Below are 6,000 nucleotides of genomic sequence, written 5' to 3'. Positions count from 1 at the left end.
CTAAAACCATCCCTGTTCCAAGAAATAGTAAATAGGTAAAATTCTCTAAATAAAAAAATAAATAAACACATACTTTTTGAAACTTACTGATTATTTAAAGGGTTTATTTATGTTCCTAGAAGTAGATACAATGTCAGTTAGTAAAAAAATGTAGATTCAATCCCAATACCCAATAGTGCTAACCTGTCACATTCAAGTAGCTAAAAAATGTATGGTAATGGTGGGTAATAGTGCAGGGAATTCTGAGGGATGCCATGGACCAAATTTGATCAATACCATACTTAGAATGCCCTGCATTAATACTGCAGTGCTGAAAATCTGTCATTTAGTGATTGGTCCCATTTATAATGATACATTTTTGGTACAAATCTTGGCAGATTTATATACATATGGAATAATTATTGTTTAATTTTTATTAACACTGTATTTACATTATTTAAGTGTTATACTAAAAACACGAACAACATTAACAAAAAGGGAAAATTTAAATATTAACGGTAAAAAGCAATAATAAAAAAAATAGGGGGAAATACAGGTAAAGCTAATTTCACTAATGGTAAATTCCTGTGATCAGCACATAAATGAGTTAATGATAATACAATATGATGATCATTTGATTGCACTGTATTTATCAGTTACGCTCATAAACACTGTTTATTATATTACACAGGAGTGACTGCAAGGAGCAGTGCCTGAAGTACAGAGTGAGACTGCTGTTATAATAATATAGGAGGTAAATCGCAGTAAAAGTGTTGAAGAACCTGCACGTTTTGTCTACATCTAAGGTAAAGTAACTTGATGAAATTTTTAAGGGCACTGTATGTCTAAGGTTCAAATCTGGATAACTCTTTGAATATGAATGTAAATGGAACTTGACCCTTGTAACAGCAACTGGTCAAGGGTCCCCTTACCATACCAGTGGTGATCCAACCCATAAAAAGACCAGACAATACAAAGACAAACCAATGGCTATAATTAGGTTTATCAAAATAAAAATAAATCTTGTGGAATAGAGTTGGTCTATCAGCAGTAAAAATCAATGACAGAATGAAATAGCAAGGACTGGTGTTTGTTCCCCTTTATCAACTGGTGTTACATTATCTGTAGCACAGTAGGTGAGTGAAGATAATGCTGAAAAACAGCAATAAGAGCTATGGTAATTTTTCTAGACTGGAGTCAGAGAATTGCACCTGGTTGTGTGGTTGCACTGCCACTTACCTGACCTCAACTAACTACTGGCTGGCATGTAAACGCCTCAATGTTTGCCAGCGGTTGGTCCCCTAGCATGAGCGACTTCTCATCCTTCAAATGAAGGTATATGTATTCTAAAACATCCTCTAGGAAGGGCTCTAAAAACAACTGTCAGTTAGGAGAGTGCAGTGTACCAAACAGGAGTATGCAAATTTCCAGCCCTGGGTGAGAATAGGGGGCTCATACAACAATAAAAAACCCTATGATGAAAGGTACTTAAATAATCACCTTTTAAACTTTGAACAGCACCCACAGCAGATTTCAGTACACTGAGCAGGAAGAAGAAATTTGTCTGTTGCAGATCCCAAACAACCTGTCAGTTTTCAGTTTTTGTCAGTGTGTCTACAAACAGAAAATCACACACTCACATGCAATTTAATATTACGTTCTTGCTTTATGTGGTTGAAACGAGATCGGTAGTCACCAAATCAAGCTTGAAATGTTAAACTCCCAGAGTATTCTCAGAAAATACGGTTTTATTTTACTCTGTATTGGTTAAAACATGAGTTTGAAATATAAACAAACTTGATTGATGGTACTGACATTGTTAAATTCAATTAAAGTTCCATGGGAATTTGAACTTAGAGGCCAAATAAGAAACAGTCATCATACCAATTGTATTTCAATGGCATCAGTGCAAAATTAGAATAAAATGCATACAGAGTTCAAAATAAAATGAAATACAAAATACAAAATCAATGCCATCACAGATATTTTATTCATGAGATGTACAACTGGCAGATCTAACACTATTCCAGTTCACAGCAACCAAATATAGCCAAAGCTTCTGGGAGTAGTAATGTTTTGCATAACACTATAAAGAAAAACATCAATGATACACAACTCAAAACACAGATTTTTGCAGCAAATCCATAGATCTAGTTTTCATATGAACTGATTGCTTCTTTTAAATAAAGGCAATGTTGGCATCATTAATTCACTTGGATAATATTGTAAAGCAAATTGTAATTTACAAAAACCTTTTTATAGTGAAATATGTTTTCTATTTAAAAATCTAAACAGAGAGAATTTGTCATCATCATCATTACCCTGGTCTGACCTGGGATTCACAACAGATGGGCCTATTCCTTGGCCATATTGCACCTGATGAGGTTAGAAAAAAACATGCGGTATGTTTCTACCAGGAAAATTGGTCTGAAAATTAGAGCTATCATGTGTCTGGGGAACTTTATTTACACTTTGTGATTTGTTAACATTCTTAATTTCAATGTTTTAAAATAACTATGCAGCCAAAAACAAATGTTTGTAGCTGTTAGAGAATGTTGTTCCTATGTTTGCAGGTTCTACATCACAAAAAACGTTCTATTGGGCTTGAAATGAAAGCGTGACCTAACATTTATATTACCAATAGCACCAGAAGGAGGTAACCATGTATACTGATAATTGTTAATGCTTACACAAGTGTATTAAATGGATCTTGTCCAGGGTTAAAAAATTTTGACTTATATTTGCAAGTGATTTTAACCCCATGAGCCCAAACATGCTGAAAGCGGTAACCCCGGGGGTTAACAAAAAAAAAACACCTACCCGGTCCCATGGTCCTGCCTGTCGGATCACATTTTCTGGTCGCGTCCTCATCTTCTGATCTTCCCCCTGGCGAGTGCGCTGACGTTCCCCAGGAGTTCCCGGTGACGTTGGTGCATGTGCCGGTGCACGGTGGGAAATTCAAATTATTTTGTATTGGATTCAATACAAAATAACTGTATTGAATCCAATACAAAGTAATCATAATATTATATTATACAGGTATATTACAGGTTTCAGTATTTTTATGCACCCTTGTTTTAACAGATTTTAGTGTTTTTTTATTTAAAGTTTATTATTACATTAATTTAATATTAGACACATTTTAGTAAGTTATGCCTAAGAATTATAAGCCTACAATGTAAAATACATTTCCATGCAAAACAATGTACTGCTTTTGGCAAAAAAATACTGGCATAATTCGACCGCCAGGGAGGTTAAGAAATCTATTCCAGGTTTGCTGCATCACCCAAGTTCAGCCAAAGTTTATCTTCTCCAGTCTTGAGGAGCTTTAACCTCCCTAGCAGTATTCCCGAGTGTGATTCGGGGTGGGTTTTACATGCAAAAAGCGGTAAACACCGAGTCACACTCGGGGTAACTTTAGAAGCCCCCCTTACCTTTGCCCCATGCTCCAGCGGCGATCGGATGGTCCGGCTGTGATGCCGGGGCGCTAGGCTGTCTGGGGGCGTGGCCAGGCGGGAAATTTAAAAGCAGATTACTGAGTAATCTGCTTTTAAATAACACCCGGGTCCCGGCCACGCCTCTGCTCGCATCAGCTGTGAGATGGGGGTCGTAGCGTGAAATTCAAATATTTTGTATTGGATTCAATACAAAGTCCTGTATCCAATCCAATACAAAATAATACAAAATATTTTTTTTATGAAAAACAGTGTACCGCTTTTGGTACAGAAATCTAGACATTAGTGAAACGCCCAGGTGGTTAATGCTCTCTAAGGCTGGAGGGAATAACCTATCATCAGCGAAGCTGGGTAATCCAGCAAATCTGGAATGGATTTCCTAAAAGTCATTGGCTATTTGATAGCAAATGTTTTCAATCCTCGACCAGATCAATTCCAGGTTTGCTGGATCACCCAGCTTCACTGATGAAAGTGTGTTCTCTCCAGCCTTGGAGAACTTTAATAAAACAGGGCCATAGTGTGGGTGTTGACGTCCTCTTCTAGATGCTGGGCACTGCTTGAGATATTAGCTAGGACAACATACAGCAACATTGATCAGAGCTTCTATCAGAGATAGTATTATTATTCAGGATTTCTTTGCCAAGACGATTCCAGTGTTTTAGAGAAAAAAGGTCAGCAGCAGTTTGGGTCATGCTGAAGTGCATTGGCAGCCTATTTAAAATTAATTTGTTGCCTTTTGTTGCCATAGTGCAATGTTAATGTATTGTGTAACATGTGCTAATGTGCATGCTTCAGTGCACCAAAAAAGTGTGATCTCAACCTTATCTCTTTCAAATGCTGATTGAAACCTCTTTGGAGGAGTACAAAGGTCTGCTGCTTGGACATCGGTGTATATGGTAATTTTAAGTTGAGTTATCAAACTCTCTGTAAGCACCAAACTTTTTGCAAACTTTCTATTGACTAATAGAAAGTTTACAATTTACCCTTAACTTCTGACCATAATAAACTAGAAAGAATATACAAGAATATACATTTAAAATCACAGATTATTTTAAAACTGAAAAACTTTTATGGATCAAGTATGCAGCCCATTAGTCAGGAATTGGCAATTTACATCAGTGATTTACTGAGACCCTTCAAAAATATTATAATTGAAGTCTAATGAAACAACATTTTTAAAAGTTTTATCCAACAGTAGCTTGTTGAGTAAAAACAACTGGAGTAAAAAAAAATGGAACTCATCTAGCGAGAAGGGAGAAGTTTATTATCTTTATCCAATTTTAATTATTTGACCTTTACCACTTTTCTATACCACACAGGGACAAATACTGAAAAACAGCTACAACAATGTAATATTTCTTGAAAATGTGTTTGCAATTCTGCTAGTTATGACTAGCAGTAAAAATACATATTTTCTAACAAATGTTATAATAATTTGAAATATATCCATACATTTAAATTCAAAGCAAAATAGGAATGTGTGTGTTAACACTGTAACTGATGAAAATTACTTTTTTAGAATGTAAATGAGCAATAGCATACTTTACCTGTTTGTGGAAGACATTTAATGATGTTTCTGGCATAAAGTACACGACTTACATCAGTAATAATTGTCAAAATTATTTTCAGTGAACTGGCTTTAACTAGAAACAACCTTGTGGGGATTGTTTCCTTTCCTCTATCCCATCTTAATTGGACAATTTTATGAGAGCTAATATTTGCGGTCTGATAATGCTTTCATAGGAGCCAATTATGTGTTTTTTGCACCATCAATATTGCAGCATTATGTACTTTTCTAAGGCCTTTTGTACCTTATTTGCTGTAAATATTGAGTTAGGGGACGCTCTTTGGGATTTAACATCTATAGTCTAACTATAGTATTGGCTAGTATTGCCATCTGTAAAAAAATAGTAAAAGTAAAAACTTTGTTTTCTTTTATTCTACATAAGATAGCATTTTATTCATGCTGTAATGCCACATTTCAATTAACACTGACATATACTGACTGGATGGGATAATCAGTTTTCATGATTTGTTCAATGACAACACAGTTGTTTGCTCATAATGCCTGTTAAATGCATTGTTACTCCTGCATTAAAAAAGCACAGCAGAATTTACATTTTTATTAATGTTTAAAATAAAACAAAATTGCACATACATTATCTTTATATTTTTCCATCATCAGAGTACTAAATTAGCTTATAGAAAGATTTACTGACCAATGAAAAACATGTCATAAGTGTGTACATGTGCTTTTTTGTGCCCAGACTCTGCACATTTAATTCTAAAATACATTCCAAACAATCACTGAAAGCAACATTCTGATGTAAAGACTTGTATGATATGCTTCACGTTCATTGTACTATGACACTGGAAACATGGTAGTGTGTGTCATGTAATCACATGTTTGCATCCAGATATATTTTAGTAATAGGTGTCTGGAGAATAATCATAAACATATTATACAGCTCTTATAAGTGGCAAATGCAAAACATGGTAGTTATTGGTAACCCATAGTATATAATACTACTAATGTTCAATAGTATGTATATGCCCTAGGGAAAAC

Source organism: Pyxicephalus adspersus, chromosome 3 (assembly GCF_032062135.1).
Source record: "Pyxicephalus adspersus chromosome 3, UCB_Pads_2.0, whole genome shotgun sequence".
Lineage (NCBI taxonomy): Eukaryota > Metazoa > Chordata > Amphibia > Anura > Pyxicephalidae > Pyxicephalus > Pyxicephalus adspersus.
The sequence above is the reverse complement of the archived record's forward strand: the minus strand, read 5'-3'. Positions refer to the sequence as shown.